Raw genomic sequence first — 24076 nt, 5'->3', positions numbered from 1 at the left:
CCCTCTGGCATGTCTCAAAATTCTTAAAGGTCTAAAGTCTGGCTCGCCTTCGGGCCCCTGTCCGGCTAGGATCCTTGAGGCAGTTGCTGAAGTGACCAACGTAGAAGTGAACTCCATTATTATTCTGTCCCTCCAGAAAGAGGTGGTTCCACTGGCGTGGAAGGAAGCCAAGATCATGCCTCTTCTGAAAAAGCAGTCATTGTACCCCTTCTGTCCGGGGAATTACTGACCTATATCCCTCCTTTGTGCATTGGCGAAGGTGTGCGAGAAGGCAGTAAATAAACAGCTCACCGAATTTGTAGAAAAGGAGGCGCTCCTACATCCAGCTCATTCTGGGTTCCGGGCATCACATAGCACTGACACGGTGTTGGTTGAGTTAGCAGAGGCCTTCCGGGAGTGTCTGGATGCCGGCAGGAGGGCTGCGCTGATTTTGCTCGACCTCTCGGCGGTGTTTGACACGGTCCCGGATTCACTTCTTTTGTCACATCTGGCCAAGATCGATCTGTCAGGCACTGTTTGGAGTTGGTTTTGATCTTTCCTGGAAGGGCGGTCCGAGCAGATCTGGATTCCACTGTCCTGCTCTTCCTCTCAGCTTGTTACTACGGGTGTCCCACAAAGTTCCTCCCTTAGTCCCCTTCTATTTAATATCTATGTTACTCCTCTGTTATATTTAGCAGAGGAGTTGGGGATAATGTGTTGGCATATGCTGATGACACCCATCTGCTCTTCACCTGGGACAAAGACGCGGACTCTGTCCTTCTGGTTCACCACTGCCTCTCATCTATCTTTAAATGGCCGGTGGTGGCACAGCTCAAATGCAATGAAGGGAAATCAGGGATTCTGCTTTTTGGCAAATTTCCTTTCAACTTTAGAGAGCAGCTCTGGCCTCCTGAGCACCCATTGCCGTCCTCAACAGGGCAGCCAGTAAAAAACGTGGGGGTCTGGTTCGATGAAGGCCTTTCCTTCTCAGTAGATATCAAGAAGCTGGCCGGCGGTTGCTTTGGTCTGCTTAAATCTTTTAGAAGATGTATTCCCCTTTTGCGGCAGGCGGCGAGGTTAATGGTCACTTGTGCGTTTTTCTTGTCTCGGCTGGATTACGCCAATGTCCTCTTTGATGGTATACCGGGCTACCTGATGAAGAAGCTCCAGGTGGTTCAAAATACCGCAGCCAGACTCCTATTGGGTTTGTCGTCCAGGGACAGTGTGCATCAGCAGTTGCGCTCTCTCCATTGGCTGCCCATGGCGGCTAGAGTGAAATTTTAACTTTTGACTTTGGCCCACCGTGCTCTCCAGAGGTGTGGCCCTCTTTACCTGCAGAGGTATCTAACCTTCTAAGTCCCTGTGCCCTGCCTGCTCTCTTTGTCCTTATGTTATGCCCAGGTCCCACGTTTCAAGCGTCAGAGGATAGGAAGCAGCTGTTTTGCAGGGAAAGCGGTGGTTGCATGGAATGCTCTTCTGACCCTGCTCACTACCCAGGACCCAGTTGTATTCAAGAAAAATTGAAAACTCATCTATTCATCTGATGTCCACTGCTCTATCCCCTTCGGTCTCGCGCTGGGACACTCATGAGTAGCTGTGCGCGTAATAAATTTATATAACATAACATAACATCCCAGATTTGCCTGGACGGTCCCAGTTTTTCACCAGCTGTACCGGCAGATTTCAGGAAATTTAGCTCATGTCCCGATTTTTAGAGAGAGTCGTCTGAAAACGGCAGGAGGTGCTTTTTTATGTTTTAGAAAGCTAGGATAGTTAGCAGTTTTTCAAGAAAGCAAAGTAACTAACAGGCAAGCTACTGGGTTTAAAAATGTCATTTTATGTATGTTCTAACTACCTGTTCTGTAATTCTCTGTCGAGGAGCGCTGTCATATGTGCACTCGCTTGAAGTAAAATTGAAGTCCTTCACTCCTTCTTTTATGTTTGTAAAAAATCACCGTTTTTAGCTTTAAAATTCTGGTCGCCGTAGGAGATCTGTTCAGAGAAGGGACGCTAACACCCTTTGGCAATTACAGGAGTAAACAAGTTGCCAGTGGGGCATTTTTTTGCCTATTTCACATTGGTAGCAGAGTTGGGTCGTCTGTGGAAAGCAAGAGGCACCGAACCCGAACAACACCCACTGACTCATGCCCTACACAATATGGGAAAGGACCACAAACTCATAGCCTGGTTCGCCAAAGCTTTGACTCACATGGCAACTGACCCTTTGTTATCCATGAGTCAGTTCTGGGAGGTGGATATTGGCCGTGACCTAACACCTAAGGAATGGTAACAAATCATTCACTATCCACGTAGGGTGCCCAGAAATGCTAAATTTGAGTACATACTGTATAATATACTGCATAAGGCATACCTTACGCCCACTGCCTTACATAAAATATTTAGCTCCCCCCCCAACTTTGCCATAGGTCCCATACATAAAATGCGGATATGGTACACATGTTCTGGTCGTGCCCAGCAGCTTCAACTCTGTGGAGCAAAGTTACAAGTAGGCTTACCACACTGACAGACTGTACAGACCTTCACACTCTGGAAGGTGCATTACTGGGGTTAATTAGGTGTAAAAAGACCCAAAAAGTGACCAGCTGGTTCATAGATTTAGTGATGCTAATCCCTCGTGCCATAACAATGCACTGGAAAGAGACTACACGACCAACAATACAGCTTGGGCGCAAAGCAATGCTAAAATTGGGGTAGGCTCGAGGGGATTGCATCGCAGAGGGAAGAGGCTAGTGGACTTCGCAGGTTCCCTATCGTTGGGTGTTGGGAAAATATATTACATGAGCTGCAAGAAATACAAGCGTGCAGATTTACAAGCCCCTTGCGCAACTTTTGCGTCACTTTTACCATGTTAAAAGTGATGCAAAAGTGGCACAAGGCTCTTGTATATCTGCCCCAAGATGTCTCCACAGATGGACAATGCAGTCCAAATACAGCAAGGCTACTCCCAAAGACTCCTAGAAAGCACAACGTGTTCTTAAACAAACCAAGCTTCCAGCAGCCCGGGAATTCCCCCTGCTTCTGTACTGATTTGTCCTAGAACTGCCGGAGTCCTGAAAGAACTGCGAGTTCTTAGTGGCGTCTTATGTCCAACCTTACGTCAAACTCTGAACCGTCCAGGTATAAATATACCAGCATCTGCCGTAGCAAAACACACGGTGGTTTGGAACAGATCGACTATCTACTTGCCCGACGCCCTGCTGTAGCATGTGCTGAAGGAAGCCGACCCTCCCGTTGATGCACTGAGAGAGACGTTGTCTTTTCTCCTGCCAAGAAATCCAGCTCCAGTGTTTCCCTGTCACCCTTGCGGGTTGCTGGGAGATTGAGTCCTGAGAGAGAGATACAAGACCTCCTTCATTCTATAACCAAGGTACGGAGCTGATTAGACCCGTAGAGAATTCTTGATTTAGATTCTTGGCAGAAACTATCTTAACTAAAACTACAGCTCACTTACTCCTTCCCTGTACTAGGCTTAGGTTAGGTACACCGGGGTAGGCGTATCTTAGAAGCACCAGTTGAGTACGTTTAGTCATGATTTTATCATTGTATATATTTGATCTATTTTAAACACCGTATGGCTCAGAAACCATACCATGCTTTTACAGTATTATTTTATAATACTCCTTTTACTGTACGCACTTTACTTTATGGCAAGTATTGCGATTGTAACAATTCACTTTTCTTGCATGAGAAAGAAGACTGTTCAATAAATAACCTATTTTATTGAAAACGCCCGTCTCTCTGTTTCTCTGCACTTCTGGTGAAACTAAGCATGCACGATTGACTGAGCGAAATAGCTATCTATTGTTTCCGCAACTCTGGAGGTATACTCCTTATTCTTGGGGGAGCAAAGTTGTCATGTTTATGCGATTGTCAGAAACTAATCCCTTCTTGTGAATTCGAGAAAGTTTCCAGTGACCTCTGAGCTAGCGTGGCATTCATAATTAAGTCTAACATATTCAATAGAGACCTAGTCGACCTCAGTCCTACGTCTAAACTATCGTTTATGTTATTCCAATGCGCAGAGCCTATTGGGAATATAGGAACTACACTACAGCATACACATACACCGGGCCATTGTAGCTTCTTCATCTACAAGGTTATTGAAAGTGGAACTAAATGCCAACCTCTAGTTCCCTGAGTTATTGTACCCATTTGTTGTCCAAGTAGCTCCCTGACAAGACTTTCCAGGACATAGGGTAATGGGAGTCGCATCAACTGGGTCCACTAAGAGGTTGTCTCCCACTGTCTCTTCCTAACTAGAGTAACAACTGGAGCATTCTCTGTTGTGATCCCTGAGTTTTCTAAAGACTCCCAGAAAGCTTCCTCAGCCTCGGGTACACGCTGGTGACTCCGCCTCTCACCAGAACATTCCAATCAGACAGGCTTTAGTCATGCCCTTTCATCCAACTGGCAAATCATACCTTCAGACTGTGGACCCTGGAGGCCAGAACCTGCTCACACAATCCCTCAAGCAACCATCCTGTTCCTGGGAGAAACCTACAGTTATCCCCCCTCCAACGGGTTGTGTAGCGCTACCATGGATGAAAGTCAACAGAATCACACACACATATCGTTAACCCTCCTAAACACGTCAACATGCACAAAACTCACCTGACCAAAGCAAATTACATAAAATATGCCTCATACTTATGTAAAACTCTGTCCAGGTGGTCACATGCATGAAGTGTACAGTCAGGCATGTTTTAAATCTACACTTAGTGCACATCTGGATGCAAACCGAGCACAGTTACTGCCAGATCTCCATTTGCAGCTTAGCCACGTTCACTTTTCAGGAAAAATCAGGGGTGTGTGAAAAATGTGAGTAATTTCCTTTTACGCAATTACATGCCATTTTGGAAAAAGTACATGAACTTATGTAAACATGAATCTGGCTTTTTGGTCTATACTTTGGTGTGAAGTTTGTTCTTGCGTCAATTTCATAGCGCGTTTGCACTTCGTGCTTCAATAAATAGCACAAAAAAACAAAAAACACAAGTGCTGCCAGCAAGAGCCACTAGTGTTTGTTGACAAGCATTGTTCTGGTGCTGCCTCAATAGTATTTTTTTATCAGTCTACTCCCAATTAAGCCATGTGGCGTCATGGTGTAATTTTACGGAATGTTTGTAAAAAGTGTAACGCAAAATTCCAGAAATTATATGAATTATGCCAGTGTAATTCTAATTTTGCCCGGGCCCAGAACAAATAAACAATTTGTGAATACAGAACGTGAATGTTCATTCGTAAAAGAAAGTATCTGTGCACCTAACTATAAGTTACCGACTGCTACTTAAAGTTGTCTAGGTTTCCAAAATTTCTACTTCAGTATTTCCAAAACCTTGCCTCGTCCATGAACATCAGAACAATCCCTCGTGGCCACCCAGCGCTTCGAAAAGGCGCGTAGAGAAGAAAAGAAGCAGCATCAGAATAAAGAGCTGAAACTGACTTACGGTGACTCACGTTTCAGTTAATTAATGTTTGGTTTTTTTACAAAAATAAAGGGGGCTCACTTCCTCTTCTGAATTCATTGTTATTTTCTTTCTCTGTAGTGCAAAACGGTCCTGCCATACCTTCTTGGTTCATGCATATTATTGCTTTTATTGCTTTGCATAATTTTCATTTTGTGATCATCAGATCAGAATTTTAACAAAATGAATGACTGTTCAGCCAGATTAGGCATTTCCTATATTCAAAAAACGGAAAAAACCTGATCGTGTTGTATTAATTTTATATTTGAAGTTCAATCTGCACATTTGTTTTCTATTATTTTGTAAAATGTGTTCGAAACGTCCCTTTCAATGGATTACAAAGAAAAAATCACAAGCAAATACTAGTCTAATACTAATTACAACAAGACAAGCATCTGCAATGCAATAGGTTTCGTATTTACGCGTTTGCGCTATTGACATTGCAAATAATGCCTTTCATTTTTGTTTTTGTTTTAAAACCTAAATAAAAGGCATTGCCATTTACAATGCCAATAGCTTAAACTCGCGTAAATGCGATACCTTTTGCATTACAAATGCTTGTTTGATTTGAGTTTCACACTCCATGAGAATGCGTGTATTTCCCAGCTGTCTCACTCATGTGCTTCTCTCTTCTTGCACTTGGTGTTGCTCTCTGTCACCCATGTGCTTAACACCGCCCACTCCATGATGTACAAGCCTTCTGTACCTCCCCCCCTTTGCGGTCTTACCCGTGTGCTTCTCTCATACCCGCTCAATGCTGTTCTTTCCCCGGTTTACTCTCAGATGCTCCACTTTGCTCTCAACGTATCTTGTGCTGTCCTCCCCGCCCGCGCCCTCCACTTTGCTTATTCACACTGCGCCCTCCGTTTTGCCTCCCTGCACCCCCACCGCCCCATGAGGCTTGCCCCTTGTGTTATTGCCTCTCCTCCTGTCCCCAGTGTTGCCGTCACCTTCACTGCTTCAGCCTCCCAAACTCAAATCTTGATTTTATGCGTTTTTGGTTTTTTTAGTGACCGACCCAACTTGGATCCGGAACTAAAGAAATAGAAAGTGATTGTGTCATTTTGTAGGCGAGTACATGCATGGTGTTTACACCCAGAAACATGTTTTCTTTTCTTTAGTCACGCTGCTCAGCATCGTGGATATTGTGCAGCAAACCAGTGCAGAGTCGACTCTAGTCTATTGTAGGCAGAAGGGGAGACTGGCCCTGCAGAGGGGGGGTGGGGGTACAGACAGGAGGATGCTCATGTACCGGCATGATGGGGGGCGGGGTAAGAAGAGGGATGACAGGCACGAGAGATGCAGGATAATCAAAAGGAGCACCGCCAGCTGGACACAGGAGGAGAGGGTGACAACACCCGCAGACAGACAGCGAGACAGACAGCAGGACAGCCAGAGGTAGGTGGGGTGAGAAGGGCAGAGTAAAGCAGAGGGGTGAGAGGCGCGGGGCGCCCTCAGGGACCCAATCACTCACCACGTAGGAGGACCCGCCCTCCCCGCTGCGGGTCTCGGTCTCTGGGATGGAGAAGTGCATGTCCCCCGGTCTCGCGCACCACGCTCCTCTTTCCAGGCACGGCACGTGCCGTCTCGCGCCTGCCCCTCCCACACACCTTCCCCTCTCCTCACAGCATCACAGACAGTGGGCGGGAGGGAGGAGGCACGGACAGTGGGCGGGCAGGAGGGAGAAGGCAGGACAACGGGAGGGAGGGGGATTTTATTTATGCATATTTATATAGCGCGGACTTTACCCGAAGGCATCGAACACGGACAGTGGGAGGGAGGAGGCACGGACAGTGGGCGGGAGGGAGAAGGCAGGACAACGGGAGGGAGGGGGATTTTATTTATTTCTTTTATTTATGCATATTTATATAGCGGACTTTACCCGAAGGCATCGAACACGGACAGTGGGTGGGCGGGAGGGAGGAGGCACGGACAGTGGGCGGGCGGGAGAGAGACGGCTAAAAAAACAAGGCCAAGGGAGAGAGGGAGGGCGAGGACATGGGAATGAATGGATGGGGGTGGGATGGGAGTGCGTGTAGGGATTCGGGGGCGTGTTTTTCGTGCTCTCCCCTTCCCATTGGCTGGAAGGTAACATTCCAGCCAATGGGAAGAGGAGAGGGCGGGGCTTAAAAAAGACCCAGAAACGCCCCCGAATCGCGTTCTCACTGGGAAAGACTGATTGACAACGCTGTCTTCCAATGGCTAGCCTCCATTTATGGAGCTAGCCAATGGAAGAAGGGGCGGATTCAAGTCCTCATAATGTAAACAATAGCTTTCGCCTGGGCATAGCCCTGCTTCGCAGTGCTACGGCCAGGTCGAAACCTAAAAATGCAAGGCCGAACAAAGTTCGTGACACAATGTGCAATATTTGAAGGGTGTCCAGAAATGTATTCTTACGCCTCGCTGTCTTTCTCTCCCTCCCCTTCTTTTCTGTATGTCTTTTTCTTCTTCGTTCTTTTTCTGGGTCACTCTTGCTTTCATCTCGTCTTCATCAACTTCCCTCTCATCTCTCCCCTCTTTTCTTTCCTTGTACCTCCTCATCATTCAGCTCTTTTCCCTCTTCTCTTCCTTCTCCCCTTTCCTGTCCTTCTCTTCGGTCCCACTTTCTGCAATTTCTCGTATTTTTCATCCTCTTTTTATACTGCGTTCATTTACTCGAGGCTACTCCTTTAGCTGTCCATGTTTTTTATTCTCTCATCTTTTTTAGCTTCCCTTTCTTCTTTTTCCCAGTCCCCCTCACTCACCTCTGCTCCCTTTATTTGTCTCGCATTTTCCTCTCTGTTCGTCTTTCCTATCAATCCATCTAATCATTCTTACTTTAGCTCCCCTTCGGCTATTCAGTCCTTCTGCAAACAATGGGGAATATTTACAAGGGCTTTGTGCCACCAGATCGTTACTTTTTTTGATGCTTCGGTGGTGCAATGCCCTGCTCCATATTTACAAGGCAGTGCTAAGCGACTTTGCGTGCCTTGTAAATTTGGACCTCCTTGCAGCAGTTTTCTGTGGCAAAGGGGCGTGCGTGCAATGGGTGTTGCTGTGGACCAACCATTGCTTTTTAAAACGGCCCCAGATTTACAAGAATCTGTAAATCTGAGGCAGCACCCAAAACTAACACCTTTAAAAAGGAGGCGTTAGAGTGGTGCAACGAGGAGAAATACATTTATTTCTCCTCGATTTTTGCTCTTTCTATGTGTGCTGCATTTTGCAACACACATAGAAGAAGCAAAATGCCATTAATGCTTCTTTTTGAACAGAAAGGTTTCCCTTTCTGCACAAACACAATCATCCCTGCAACACAGGCACCCTTGCACCATGGTGTAAAGGTGCCTGCGCTGGTCCTAGACAGCTTTTTTAGTGCTGGAGCAAGGGAAAACACAGGGGTGTGCTGTATTCTCATCAATACGGCACATCCTCCATGTTTTAAATGACGCAGCGCAGCACTGCTAAATTGCTTGCAGTGCTGCGCTGCGCCATTTGGTTGTAAATATACTCCTGGACTACAGAGAGACGGGTCCCCAGAAGAGACTGCTGGTGTGGATAATACCACAACTTCTTTTAATGGGGTGGTCTTTCACAGAGTTATCATAAATGGGAGGAGCGAAGTTTCACTCCTAAACCAGGTGCACAGCTTTAAATTGGGGTTATCCCACTTTTATACCAAAAGTTAATCTTCGTACTCCAACTTTTTTGTTCTATTTAATTTATTTTCTTCATTTCAATCACACGTAAACAGCTTATATGTTTAACAGCTTCTAATGATCCAGATATGCTTATCCGAGCCTTTTTCTGGTCACGCCAAAACATATAAAAACATCCTCAGTAGCAAATCATGTTATACCCAATGCATTTCGGGCTATTCGTAAGCCCTTCTTCAGGGGTTCACTACAATAAAAGAATATTGAAATTAGAATATGGCCTCATAGCCTGTGGTTAACAGCAAATATGTTAAAAAACCAGTCTTATTACCCAGAATGTTAACAACGTTTTCCCTCTACAACGGAGCGTAATGCTACCGGTACAATGCCTGAAAAACCACCATTCGTCCACTTCGAGTTTTAAACCTCCCCGCAAATGTAACATCACAGTTCTGTACTTATACATTTTCTCCTTCGTAATACCCATTGTTTATCTGCTATATCTTGACTCTGTTTTGCTCGTACCTTCATTGCTTCTTGCCAAGTCTCTCTCCCTTTCACAACGGTTCCCCTCGTGAAACAGTACTGCTCTGCCCATCGTAACTCCCCTCAGTTTTAAATCATGTGACATCACCCTTGTTCTGGGATTAACCTATCGCCACCTGTTGTTAATCATACATCACAGTGTAGTCCCTTGTAAACTTCATGACCAATAATGCACCTCTTCTTACATAGCCAAAACACGGAGATATCTCATGCTAAACCACACCCAAAGATTCCCCAAACATTTAAATACTATTCCCCGCCCTCCCTTATGTTATTTTCACTATCACGCTGTAACAAAGATGTTCAATTAAAATTAGACTGTAAAAGTTTGTAAAACATTTCGTTCGGTACATAACATTTTTCCTGTCCGTCAACTAGATGAAACCGACTCTTGGTTCACAAAGTTCCTTCATATTCAAGAATGTGCGAATCACGTGTGTGCTCACTTCCGTTGGATTTATTTTGCCATTTCTTACGTTCTGTGGGTGCAACTTGCCGGTAGGGCAGATAAGTATTCCATACGTCACAAAGATTGCAGTGCACACCTTATTCTTCAGTTTATTCCTTCATTTTGCCAATTCGTTTTGCTTGCTCTTTTTTGCGTGCTCCCCGAGTTGCGTGATCTACCCTGGTATCACGCTGAGTTAAATATCATAAATGGGAGGAGCGAAGTTTCACTCCTAAACCAGGTGCACAGCTTTAAATTGGGGTTATCCCACTTTTATACCAAAAGTTAATCGTCGTACTCCAACTTTTTTGTTCTATTTAATTTATTTTCTTCATTTCAATCACACGTAAACAGCTTATATGTTTAACAGCTTCTAATGATCCAGATATGCTTATCCGAGCCTTTTTCTGGTCACGCCAAAACATATAAAAACATCCTCAGTAGCAAATCATGTTATACCCAATGCATTTCGGGCTATTCGTAAGCCCTTCTTCAGGGGTTCACTACAATAAAAGAATATTGAAATTAGAATATGGCCTCATAGCCTGTGGTTAACAGAAAATATGTTAAAAAACCAGTCTTATTACCCAGAATGTTAACAACGTTTTCCCTCTACAACGGAGCGTAATGCTACCGGTACAATGCCTGAAAAACCACCATTCGTCCACTTCGAGTTTTAAACCTCCCCGCAAATGTAACATCACAGTTCTGTACTTATACATTTTCTCCTTCGTAATACCCATTGTTTATCTGCTATATCTTGACTCTGTTTTGCTCGTACCTTCATTGCTTCTTGCCAAGTCTCTCTCCCTTTCACAACGGTTCCCCTCGTGAAACAGTACTGCTCTGCCCATCGTAACTCCCCTCAGTTTTAAATCATGTGACATCACCCTTGTTCTGGGATTAACCTATCGCCACCTGTTGTTAATCATACATCACAGTGTAGTCCCTTGTAAACTTCATGACCAATAATGCACCTCTTCTTACATAGCCAAAACACGGAGATATCTCATGCTAAACCACACCCAAAGATTCCCCAAACATTTAAATACTATTCCCCGCCCTCCCTTATGTTATTTTCACTATCACGCTGTAACAAAGATGTTCAATTAAAATTAGACTGTAAAAGTTTGTAAAACATTTCGTTCGGTACATAACATTTTTCCTGTCCGTCAACTAGATGAAACCGACTCTTGGTTCACAAAGTTCCTTCATATTCAAGAATGTGCGAATCACGTGTGTGCTCACTTCCGTTGGATTTATTTTGCCATTTCTTACGTTCTGTGGGTGCAACTTGCCGGTAGGGCAGATAAGTATTCCATACGTCACAAAGATTGCAGTGCACACCTTATTCTTCAGTTTATTCCTTCATTTTGCCAATTCGTTTTGCTTGCTCTTTTTTGCGTGCTCCCCGAGTTGCGTGATCTACCCTGGTATCACGCTGAGTTAAATATCATAAATGGGAGGAGCGAAGTTTCACTCCTAAACCAGGTGCACAGCTTTAAATTGGGGTTATCCCACTTTTATACCAAAAGTTAATCTTCGTACTCCAACTTTTTTGTTCTATTTAATTTATTTTCTTCATTTCAATCACACGTAAACAGCTTATATGTTTAACAGCTTCTAATGATCCAGATATGCTTATCCGAGCCTTTTTTTGGTATAAAAGTGGGATAACCCCAATTTAAAGCTGTGCACCTGGTTTAGGAGTGAAACTTCGCTCCTCCCATTTATGATATTTTACTCAGCGTGATACCAGGGTAGATCACGCAACTCGGGGAGCACGCAAAAAAGAGCAAGCAAAACGAATTGGCAAAATGAAGGAATAAACTGAAGAATAAGGTGTGCACTGCAATCTTTGTGACGTATGGAATACTTATCTGCCCTACCGGCAAGTTGCACCCACAGAACGTAAGAAATGGCAAAATAAATCCAACGGAAGTGAGCACACACGTGATTCGCACATTCTTGAATATGAAGGAACTTTGTGAACCAAGAGTCGGTTTCATCTAGTTGACGGACAGGAAAAATGTTATGTACCGAACGAAATGTTTTACAAACTTTTACAGTCTAATTTTAATTGAACATCTTTGTTACAGCGTGATAGTGAAAATAACATAAGGGAGGGCGGGGAATAGTATTTAAATGTTTGGGGAATCTTTGGGTGTGGTTTAGCATGAGATATCTCCGTGTTTTGGCTATGTAAGAAGAGGTGCATTATTGGTCATGAAGTTTACAAGGGACTACACTGTGATGTATGATTAACAACAGGTGGCGATAGGTTAATCCCAGAACAAGGGTGATGTCACATGATTTAAAACTGAGGGGAGTTACGATGGGCAGAGCAGTACTGTTTCACGAGGGGAACCGTTGTGAAAGGGAGAGAGACTTGGCAAGAAGCAATGAAGGTACGAGCAAAACAGAGTCAAGATATAGCAGATAAACAATGGGTATTACGAAGGAGAAAATGTATAAGTACAGAACTGTGATGTTACATTTGCGGGGAGGTTTAAAACTCGAAGTGGACGAATGGTGGTTTTTCAGGCATTGTACCGGTAGCATTACGCTCCGTTGTAGAGGGAAAACGTTGTTAACATTCTGGGTAATAAGACTGGTTTTTTAACATATTTGCTGTTAACCACAGGCTATGAGGCCATATTCTAATTTCAATATTCTTTTATTGTAGTGAACCCCTGAAGAAGGGCTTACGAATAGCCCGAAATGCATTGGGTATAACATGATTTGCTACTGAGGATGTTTTTATATGTTTTGGCGTGACCAGAAAAAGGCTCGGATAAGCATATCTGGATCATTAGAAGCTGTTAAACATATAAGCTGTTTACGTGTGATTGAAATGAAGAAAATAAATTAAATAGAACAAAAAAGTTGGAGTACGAAGATTAACTTTTGGTATAAAAGTGGGATAACCCCAATTTAAAGCTGTGCACCTGGTTTAGGAGTGAAACTTCGCTCCTCCCATTTATGATATTTAACTCAGCGTGATACCAGGGTAGATCACGCAACTCGGGGAGCACGCAAAAAAGAGCAAGCAAAACGAATTGGCAAAATGAAGGAATAAACTGAAGAATAAGGTGTGCACTGCAATCTTTGTGACGTATGGAATACTTATCTGCCCTACCGGCAAGTTGCACCCACAGAACGTAAGAAATGGCAAAATAAATCCAACGGAAGTGAGCACACACGTGATTCGCACATTCTTGAATATGAAGGAACTTTGTGAACCAAGAGTCGGTTTCATCTAGTTGACGGACAGGAAAAATGTTATGTACCGAACGAAATGTTTTACAAACTTTTACAGTCTAATTTTAATTGAACATCTTTGTTACAGCGTGATAGTGAAAATAACATAAGGGAGGGCGGGGAATAGTATTTAAATGTTTGGGGAATCTTTGGGTGTGGTTTAGCATGAGATATCTCCGTGTTTTGGCTATGTAAGAAGAGGTGCATTATTGGTCATGAAGTTTACAAGGGACTACACTGTGATGTATGATTAACAACAGGTGGCGATAGGTTAATCCCAGAACAAGGGTGATGTCACATGATTTAAAACTGAGGGGAGTTACGATGGGCAGAGCAGTACTGTTTCACGAGGGGAACCGTTGTGAAAGGGAGAGAGACTTGGCAAGAAGCAATGAAGGTACGAGCAAAACAGAGTCAAGATATAGCAGATAAACAATGGGTATTACGAAGGAGAAAATGTATAAGTACAGAACTGTGATGTTACATTTGCGGGGAGGTTTAAAACTCGAAGTGGACGAATGGTGGTTTTTCAGGCATTGTACCGGTAGCATTACGCTCCGTTGTAGAGGGAAAACGTTGTTAACATTCTGGGTAATAAGACTGGTTTTTTAACATATTTGCTGTTAACCACAGGCTATGAGGCCATATTCTAATTTCAATATTCTTTTATTGTAGTGAACCCCTGAAGAAGGGCTTACGAATAGCCCGAAATGCATTGGGTATAACATGATTTGCTACTGAGGATGTTTTTATATGTTTTGGCGTGACCAGAAAAAGGCTCGGATAAGCATATCTGGATCATTAGAAGCTGTTAAACATATAAGCTGTTTACGTGTGATTGAAATGAAGAAAATAAATTAAATAGAACAAAAAAGTTGGAGTACGAAGATTAACTTTTGGTATAAAAGTGGGATAACCCCAATTTAAAGCTGTGCACCTGGTTTAGGAGTGAAACTTCGCTCCTCCCATTTATGATATTTAACTCAGCGTGATACCAGGGTAGATCACGCAACTCGGGGAGCACGCAAAAAAGAGCAAGCAAAACGAATTGGCAAAATGAAGGAATAAACTGAAGAATAAGGTGTGCACTGCAATCTTTGTGACGTATGGAATACTTTCACAGAGTTACCCAGATTGACCTCTTTGGTGACAGAGCTCAGCAAGCCACCCATGAGATTAGCCAAGAGCCTTAAAGTCTGTAACAATAACTTCGAGCTCGCATTTCAATCATCAGAGTGCTCTAGTTTGTGGCATGGACAATTGGGGCTTCAGATTTCATGCGGGCAATGCCCCACTGCATATCCACTCAATAACCATGATGTGGAAAGCTGCATCAAACTGTGAGAAGAGGCATGTGTGGGGGTCTCTTTGGATAAATGGCCGGTAGCAGTAATGACCATTCAGTCTTTGAAGAATCTTGATGGTATTCCCTTATAAGCTGTGCTGTGACGTGCTGTGACTCGCTTCCATTAAAATGGTGTAACAACTAAACTCCATTACAAGTGCGCTCTGTGCTTTGCATATGCAGAAGTGGTGCCCACTGCCTCCTGTTTGGATGGCTTGTGGCACAATGTGTGCTATCATCATGCGCTCGTGCGCTCCCTCCTCCATTTCACTGTCCTCCAACACGCTGAGTATTATTAAAAATAACTTTTGTGACGATTATGTTCAGTGTATTTGTTAGAAAGGCGACCCCGGGGGAGGCAGAAGAGGTCTGACTGAACACCCCTAGGTCCGCCTCTCCTTCGAGAAGTAGCCGAGCGTTACGGAGGGGCCTCCTGAATGAGGGCCCTCTCCGGGGATCGTACAGCCAAGTAATCACAACACTACAAACGGACACCACACCAGAGATCAAGTTCTTAAGCTTTTATAAGTAGAAAAGGTTGCGGGTTCTTGGCAGTATATACAGATGGATCGAAGGATCCGTAAAGTCTCGGAAAGGGGGGTAGGTAGCGGGACAGTCTAGCTCTGGGCGGAGGAAGGGATACCCTACGCACAGCTCTCAATCCTCGAGCTGGGGGGTTCCGAGGGGTTCGAGCCGCGGCAGCGCCAGCAGGCTTTCAGATGGTTCAGCAAGGTAGGCCGCGGCAGCGCCAGCAGGCTCTCAGATGGTTCAGCAAGGTAAGCCGCGGCAGCGCCAGCAGGCTCTCAGATGGTTCAGCAAGGTAGGCCGCGGCAGCGCCAGCAGGCTCTCAGATGGTTCAGCAAGGTAAGCCGCGGCAGCGCCAGCAGGCTCTCAAGAGGGTTTCAGCAAGGTAGGCCGCGGCAGCGCCAGCAGGCTCTCCAGTCCAGGATACAACTGACGTCCTAATCCAGGGCTGGCCCAGATATAGGACTGGAGTCCTTTGATGTCCGGACCCTCGCGCCTGGGGGTCAGAAGGGCCGGGATGATGGTGTCCAGACCCCCAGCAGGGGGGTGGAGCTAGCGCCCAGGGAGGCCGGAGGGCGATCGAAACCAGGCGTCCGGGACGGCTGGAGGGCCATCGAAACACCCTTTTCTCCGGGATCTGTCGAGTGGCCACTCGACCACCTGGGTGGATCTTGGTGCCTCGATGTCTGGGCTTCGCTGGGGCCCGGGCCGGAGCAGAGGCCACGTGGTCGTGGCGTGGTGGGCCCAAGATGGAGTCGGGCGCAGCCTCATGCTTAGGTCGTGAGGGGCCCACGATAGGGCCAGGTCGGTAGTGGGGGTCCGGGATGGTGGCCGGACCAGCAATGTTGGGGCGTGCAGTGTCGGGCAAAAGGGCTGCCTGATGCTGGGTGGAGGGCCGATGTCGTTCTGGGCTCGCCATGCGGACTTAGTAGGACCACGCCATGAGGCCGGGTCCAACACGCGTCCCCCCCAGCTGAAGGCAGGGGAGAGTCACCCATCTTCTTGGGGATTCTCCTCGCCGAGGCGGAAGAATCGGGACAGGCCGTCAGCATTGGCGTGGTCGTTGCCGGGGCGATGCTCCACAGTGAAGTCCATCCCCTGCAGCGAAATGGACCAGCGCAGCAGTTTCGGGTTTTCTCCTCGCATCTGCATCAACCACCGCAGGGGCCGGTGGTCGGTCTGTACTCGGAAGTGGGTGCCGAAGAGGTAGGGCCGGAGCTTCTTGAGGGCCCACACCACGGCGAAGGCTTCCCTCTCGATGGTGCTCCATCGCTGCTCTCGTGCCAGTAGCGTCGGATGATGAAGGCCACAGGCTGGTCGATGCCTTCGGAGTTAACTTGGGACAGTACGGCCCCGATGCCGTGCTCTGAGGCGTCGGTTTGGACCACAAACTCTCTGCTGTAGTCGGGGGCCTGGAGCACAGGGGCGGTGCACATGGCAGTCTTCAGAGTTTCAAAGGCTGCCTGGCACTCGGGGGTCCAGTGCACCTTCTGTGGTAGTTTCTTTGAGGTCAGTTCTGTGAGGGGCCCCACAATGCTCCCGTAGTTCTTTATGAATCGCCGATAATATCCGGTGAGCCCCAGGAAGGCGCGGACGGCGGTTTGGGTGACCGGGGGCTCCCAAGCCCGGATGGTGTCTATCTTTGGTTGGAGGGGAGCCACTTGGCCGCTCCCCACTTGGTGTCCCAGATAGGTCACGGACCCTTGGCCTATCTGGCACTTACTGGCTTTGATGGTGAGTCCGGCCCGCCGAAGGGCCGTCAGGACTGTCCAGAGGTGGGTCAGGTGCTCATCCCAGTGGAGGCTGTACACTGCAATGTCGTCAAGGTAGGCGGCGCTGTACTCCTCTAGACCGGCCAGCACTTGGTTCACTAGTCTCTGGAAGGTTGCGGGTGCGTTCTTCATGCCGAAGGGCATCACTTTGAAGTGATAGTGGCCGTCTGGTGTCGAGAAGGCCGATCGCTCCTGTGCACCAGGGGTAAGACCAATCTGCCAATACCCCGCCGTGAGATCGAAGGTGCTGAGATATTTGGCGGCCCCAAGGCGATCGATCAATTCATCCGCCCTGGGGATGGGATGGGCGTCGGTCCTGGTGACGGCATTCAGTCCTCGGTAGTCAACACAGAACCGGAGCTCCGGAGCGGCTCCGGGGGGGGCGGCTTTAGGGACCAGGACAACGGGACTGGCCCAGGGACTGTTGGAGGGTTCGACTACCCCCAGAGCTAACATCTTGGCCACTTCGGATTGGATGCAGGCCCGGACCCGGTCGGGCACTCGAAAAGCTCGGTGTTTCACAGGCGGGCTGTCCCCGGTGTCTACATCGTGGACACACCACCGGGTGACCCCCGGAGTGAGGGAAAACAGATCCGCAAACTGCCCCAGCAGCTTCCGGCAGTCCTGTTGCTGCTCTGGGGTCAGGGAAGAGGAGAGCGTGACCCCTTCGATGGAGCCGTCCTTCGCGGTGGTGCTGAGGAGATCTGGTAGGGGTTCGGAGTCGTCCTCAGCTCCGTCATCGGTCGCTAGCAGCAGGCTCAGTTCAGTGCGTGCAAAGTGTGGCTTGAGCCGGTTAGCGTGCAGAACCCGGAGGGGGTTCCGGGGGGACTTCATGTCCACCAGATAGGTGACTGGGCTCTTGCGCTCCACCACTTTGAAGGGCCCCGTCCATTTGTCCTGGAGGGCACAAGGTTCGACCGGGGACATGACCCAGACCTGCTGGCCCGGCTCGAATTCGATGGACGAGGCGTTCTGGTCATACCAGCGTTTCATCTCCTCCTGACTAGCCTCCAGGTAGGCCTCGGCAAGTTCCCGGAACTTCCGAGTCTGATTGCGGAGGGTCAGGAGGTACGGGTAGACATCGGGTGGGGCCTCTCGAACTGCTGTCTCCCAGCCTTCCTTGACCAGGCTGAGGGGGCCTCTGACCGGGTGTCCGTACAAGAGTTCAAAGGGGCTGAACCCCAGGGACTTCTGGGGTACCTCTCGGTAGGCGAACAGGAGGCAAGGTAGCAGGACATCCCATTTGCGCCGGAGTGGTTCTTCTAAGACCTTGATCATCCCCTTCAATGTTCTGTTAAATCGTTCCACTAGTCCATTTCCTTGGGGATGGTACGGGGTGGTGAATTTATAGGCGACCCCGCACTGTTGCCATAGGGACCGCATATGCTTCGAGATAAAGTTGGAGCCTCGATCACTCACGACTTCTCGGGGGAAGCCGACTCGGGAGAAGATGCTCATGAGGGCTCGGCCCACCACGGGGGCTGTGATGGTTCGGAGGGGAATGGCTTCAGGATAGCGGGTAGCATGGTCAACCAGGACGAGGATGAAGCGGTGCCCCTGCAAGGTTCGAGGGTCCAGGGGCCCTACGATGTCTATCCCCACTCGCTCAAAGGGGGTCGTCACCACGGGGAAGGGCTGGAGCGGGGCTTTGACTTTCCCCCCGCTCTTCCCGCTGGCTTGACAGGTCGGGCAGGTCCTGCAGTGGTTAAGCACATCGGTGCGCATTTTCGGCCAGAAGAAATGGGTCACCAGGCGGCTGTAAGTTTTGTCCTGCCCCAGGTGCCCGGCGAGGGGCACATCATGTGCTAAGTTCAGGAGGAAGTCTCTGAATCGGAGGGGTACGACCAGTACCCGGCCGGCCCCTAGTTCAGCAATCTTTTGCTCACTGTAGAGAAGGTCGTTGTCCCAATAGATCCAGTGGGACCCCGCGGGGTCTCCAGCTGCTTGGGTAGCGGCTTGCTGTCGAATCCCTTTGAGGGAGGGACAGGTTTTCTGTTCCTGCCGGAACTGTTCGCGGGTGGGGCCACCTTCTTGGCGCCATTGGGCGAGTTCTGGGAGGTGGTCGAGCTCGGTGAGATCTTCTTGGTCGGGCCCTTGGGGGCCGTGCTCGGGGTCGGCGTCCTCGGGGACGCCGGGCGGCGGAGGGGCGGGCCACTCCGGCTCCTCGGTGGGAGCTTCCCCCGCTGGGGTGGAGGCTCGGGCGGTCATGGAGCGGGTGGTCGCACAGACCCACTCGGGAAGGCCTAGCATCCCCAGGTGCTCTCTCCGTTCGACGTTAGCCCAGGGGGAACTTTCTAGGTCGTGCCCAAGGAGACAGTCCACGGGGGCATCGTCGCGGACAGTCACTTTCAGCACGCCCGACACTCCCCCCCACTCGAAGGGGATGCGGGCCATCTGGCACAAAGTCTCTGAGTTATCTGCGGACCGGACTGGACACAGGACGTTAGGAAGGATCTGTTCCGGGGTCACCAGATGGCAGCGGACCGCTGTCACGCTGGCCCCAGTGTCACGGAGGGCTTCGGTCCGGCGTCCATTGATGGTGACCCACTGGCGGTATTTCTGGGTGTTGCCGGGGATCGGGCCTCGGGGGATCAGGTCGTGAGTACCCAGGCATGCTAAGGTCATGGCGGCGGGCTCCCACTCGGCTTGCTCGGGGTTGTCGTACTCCTCCTCACTCCTTTCTTCACCCAGGGCAGCGGCTGCGATCTGGCGGGTTGGGGGACCGGTGGTGCCGGGTCGCTGATTCATTGGGCAGAGGGGGTCATTCGCATAATGACCCAGTCGCTGACGTCTGTGGCACGTCACGTTCGGGCGGGGCCCCGGTCTGGCTGGTGGGCCCCCTCTCTGGCCCAGGGATGGCGACGTGGAGGTGGGGGAGGACCGCTGGGGGACGTCTCGACCCCGGCTCTGGCCTACTCCGCCGCCTCGTGGTCGGTGGTTCCCCGGGGATCCCCGGCCGTAGTCTCCCAGTGGACTCCGGGGAACTCGGGTGCTTACCCATCTATCCGCCTCGGATCTTGGCTCAGTCAATTTGCTGTCGAGGAGGTGCTGCCGGAGTTCGATGAAGCAGTTATTGGACAGATGTTCCCATAGAATGAGGTCGATCAACTGCTGGTAGGTGGTGGCCTGGCAGCCTCTGACCCACCCCTCGAAGGCTCTGCTGTAAAAGTTCACGTACTCCACCCACGTGGTACCGGGGATTTTCTTGCAGTCTCTGAATCGCTGCCGGTACATCTCGGGGGTGAGTCCGTAGCGAGTGAGGAGGGCGGTCTTCATGTGCTCGTACGAGGTCATCTCAGTATCAGGGAGCTCCAGCAGGGCGTCCCTTCCTTCGTTGATAAACTTCCCCCACAGGCCGGCACCCCAGTCCTTGAGGGGTACTCGATGGGCGGCCATGGCGACCTCGTAGGCTTTGAACCACTGTTGGATGTCGTCGTTCTTATAGTACTCTTTGACGACATCCTTGGGTATGTGCACCTTTGTGTCCACCGGCGGGGGTGAGGTCTTACCCCCGGCGATGGCAGACTCGTTTGCCTTGGCTTTAAGTTCCATTTCTTTGAGGACGCGCTCGTGCTCGAGCATGAGTTTTTTCTCCTCGAGGGCTAACTTCCTTTCTGCCAGTTGGATTTCTCCTTCTTGTCTGAGTCGAGCAAGATCCAACTCGTGGAGCCGGTTCCTCTCTCGTTCTCGGGCATCTTCTTGGGAGAGGCCCGTGTCTGGGTTTGCGGGTCTCCCTCCCGCTGGGTTCGTCTCGGCCTCCGGGCCGCCGTTCGGGCCCGGGTTATCTTCACTCGGGGGTGGCGCCTCGCCGGCGTCCACCCAGGCCTGCAGGGCCGATTTAAAGTCTTCTTTGGTGCTTAAGCCAGTGGTAGCGATGCCTAGCTCTTTGCAGAATTGCTTTAGCTCCTTGTGGCTGTAGTCTTCCATTTTCTCTTTCTGGAATTCTGTGTTCATGGTCGTAGTGGGTTTTTCTTGGTAGTGAGTGAATTACTCTCTGTACGATCTGCGTGGGCTCGGATCCCGGCGCTTGCCACCAATGTTAGAAAGACGACCCCGGGGGAGGCAGAAGAGGTCTGACTGACCACCCCTAGGTCCGCCTCTCCTTCGAGAAGTTGCCGAGCTTTACGGAGGGGCCTCCTGAATGAGGGCCCTCTCCGGGGATCGTACAGCCAAGTAATCACAACACTACAAACGGACACCACACCAGAGATCAAGTTCTTAAGCTTTTATAAGTAGAAAAGGTTGCGGATTCTTGGCAGTATATACAGATGGATCGAAGGATCCGTAAAGTCTCGGAAAGGGGGGTAGGTAGCGGGACAGTCTAGCTCTGGGCGGAGGAAGGGATACCCTACGCACAGCTCTCAATCCTCGAGCTGGGGGGTTCCGAGGGGTTCGAGCCGCGGCAGCGCCAGCAGGCTTTCAGATGGTTCAGCAAGGTAGGCCGCGGCAGCGCCAGCAGGCTCTCAGATGGTTCAGCAAGGTAAGCCGCGGCAGCGCCAGCAGGCTCTCAGATGGTTCAGCACGGTAGGCCGCGGCAGCGCCAGCAGGCTCTCAGATGGTTCAGCAAGGTAAGCCGCGGCAGCGCCAGCAGGCTCTCAAGAGGGTTTCAGCAAGGTAGGCCGCGGCAGCGCCAGCAGGCTCTCCAGTCCAGGATACAACTGACGTCCTAATCCAGGGCTGGCCCAGATATAGGACTGGAGTCCTTTGATGTCCGGACCCTCGCGCCTGGGGGTCAGAAGGGCCGGGATGATGGTGTCCAGACCCCCAGCAGGGGGGTGGAGCTAGCGCCCAGGGAGGCCAGAGGGCGATCGAAACCAGGCGTCCGGGGACGGCTGGAGGGCCATCGAAACACCCTTTTCTCCGGGATCTGTCGAGTGGCCACTCGACCACCTGCGTGGATCTTGGTGCCTCGATGTCTGGGCTTCGCTGGGGCCCGGGCCGGAGCAGAGGCCACGTGGTCGTGGCGTGGTGGGCCCAAGATGGAGTCGGGCGCAGCCTCATGCTTAGGTCGTGAGGGGCCCACGATAGGGCCAGGTCGGTAGTGGGGGTCCGGGATGGTGGCCGGACCAACAATGTTGGGGCGTGCAGTGTCGGGCAAAAGGGCTGCCTGATGCTGGGTGGAGGGCCGATGTCGTTCTGGGCTCGCCATGCGGATGTAGTAGGACCACGCCATGAGGCCGGGTCCAACAGTATTTTATTGTGACGAAAATCCAAGAACAGAAGTGAAATATTAACATATTTTTGTTACATTTGTAATAAAGCTTGAAACATTGAGAGAACATATTTGAACCAGGTGTTGTTGAATGGTTGCACAGATAGAGGCTCTGGTGGCGCGGAGTGATGTTGTGGTGGTGCGGAGTGATGCTGTATGCTATGCTATGTTTTGTTTTGCTATCCTATGTTTTGTTTTGTTATGGTATGCTATGTTTTGCTATCCTATGCTTTGAATTGTTATGCCATGCTATGCTGTGTTTTGTTATGCTATGCTATGTTTTGCTATGCTTTGCTTTGTTATGCTACGCTATGCTTTGTTATGCTATGCTATTTTTGTTGTGTTTTATTATGCTATGCTTTGTTTTGCTGTGCTATGTTTTGTTATGCTATGCTATGCTATGTTTTGTTGTGTTTGGTATGCTATATTTTGCTATACTATTATATGTTTTGTTTTGCTATGCTATGTTTTGTTGTGTTTTGTTAAGCTATGCTATGTTTTGTTGTGTTTTGCTATGCTATGTTTTGTTGTGTTTTGGTATGCTATGTTTTGTTATGTTATGCAATGTTTTGTTATGCTATCCTATGTTTTGTTTTGCTACCCTATGCTTTTTGTTATGCTATGTTTAGTTTTGCTATCCTATGCTTTGTTTTGTTATGCTATGCTGTGCTATGTTTTGTTATGTTATGTTAAGCTTTGTTTTGCTATGCTATGCTATGTTGTGTTTTGCTATGCTGTGCTATGCTTTGTTGTGTTTTGTTATGCTAGGCTATGCTATGCTATGTTTTGTTATGTATGCTATGTTTTGTTATGCTGTGCTATGTTTTGTTATACTATGCTTTGTTTTGTTTTGCTATGCTTTGTTATGTTATGCTATGTTTGTTTTGTTATGCTATGTTTTGTTGTGTTTTGTTATGCTATGCTATGCTTTGTTGTGTTTTGCTATGCTATGTTTTGTTATGCTATGTTTTGTTCTGCTATCCTATGCTTTGTTTTGTTATGCTATGCTATGTTTTGCTATCCTATGCTTTTTTGTTATTCTATGGTATGCTGTGTTTTTTTATGCTATGCTATGTTTTGTTATGCTATGCTGGTGAGGTTGTGTGAGTGTGTGTGAGTGTGTGGGAGTGTGTGTGAGGGTGAGTGAGGGTGAGGGGGTGTGAGGGTGAGTGGGTGTGAGGGGGTGAGGGTGAGGGGTGTGAGGGTGTGTAAGGGTGATGGTGTGAAGGTGAGTGAGAATGTGTGAGGGGGTGAGGGGGTGTGAGGGTATGTGAGGGTGAGGGGGTGAGGATGTGTTAGGGTGAGAGGGTGTAAATGGATGTGAGGGTGAGTGACGGTGTGTGATGGTGAAGGTGTGTGAGGGTGAGGGGCTGTAAGGGTGTGTGAGGGTGAGGGGGTATGAGGGTGTGTGTGGGTGAGGGGGTGTAGGAGAGTAGGGTCTGCAATCCTATGATCACCCAGATTTTTGCTTTTTGCTGCACTGGTTTACGACTTTCCCTGGCTGTGGGCCTGCTAATCAGACCCACAGCCTAGCTGTTCTCTCTATCCAAATTGTACTCAGGTACTGAATTGGCACTGGGCCCTCTCCAAGTCCCTGTACCCAGGGCTGAGGTACACCCAGAAGTCTCCCAGGGGCTGAAGCATGTATTGTGCCACCCCTGGACTGACTAACTAAACTGACACAACTGGCTGCACGACAGCTGGGGCAAGGTGGTGTACTCACCCTTTGCTTTAGATATAGTATACCTATATCTAACCCCAAAATGGACACACAGATCTCCTATCAGTCACTCCTATGGCAGGCCTTAACAATCCTGAAGGCAGAGTGCTTGTAATCGTGTGAGATGGTGCTCTGGCATGAGCTGAG

This window comes from Lissotriton helveticus, chromosome 1_1 (genome assembly GCF_964261635.1).
Source record: "Lissotriton helveticus chromosome 1_1, aLisHel1.1, whole genome shotgun sequence".
Taxonomy (NCBI): domain Eukaryota; kingdom Metazoa; phylum Chordata; class Amphibia; order Caudata; family Salamandridae; genus Lissotriton; species Lissotriton helveticus.
The sequence above is the reverse complement of the archived record's forward strand: the minus strand, read 5'-3'. Positions refer to the sequence as shown.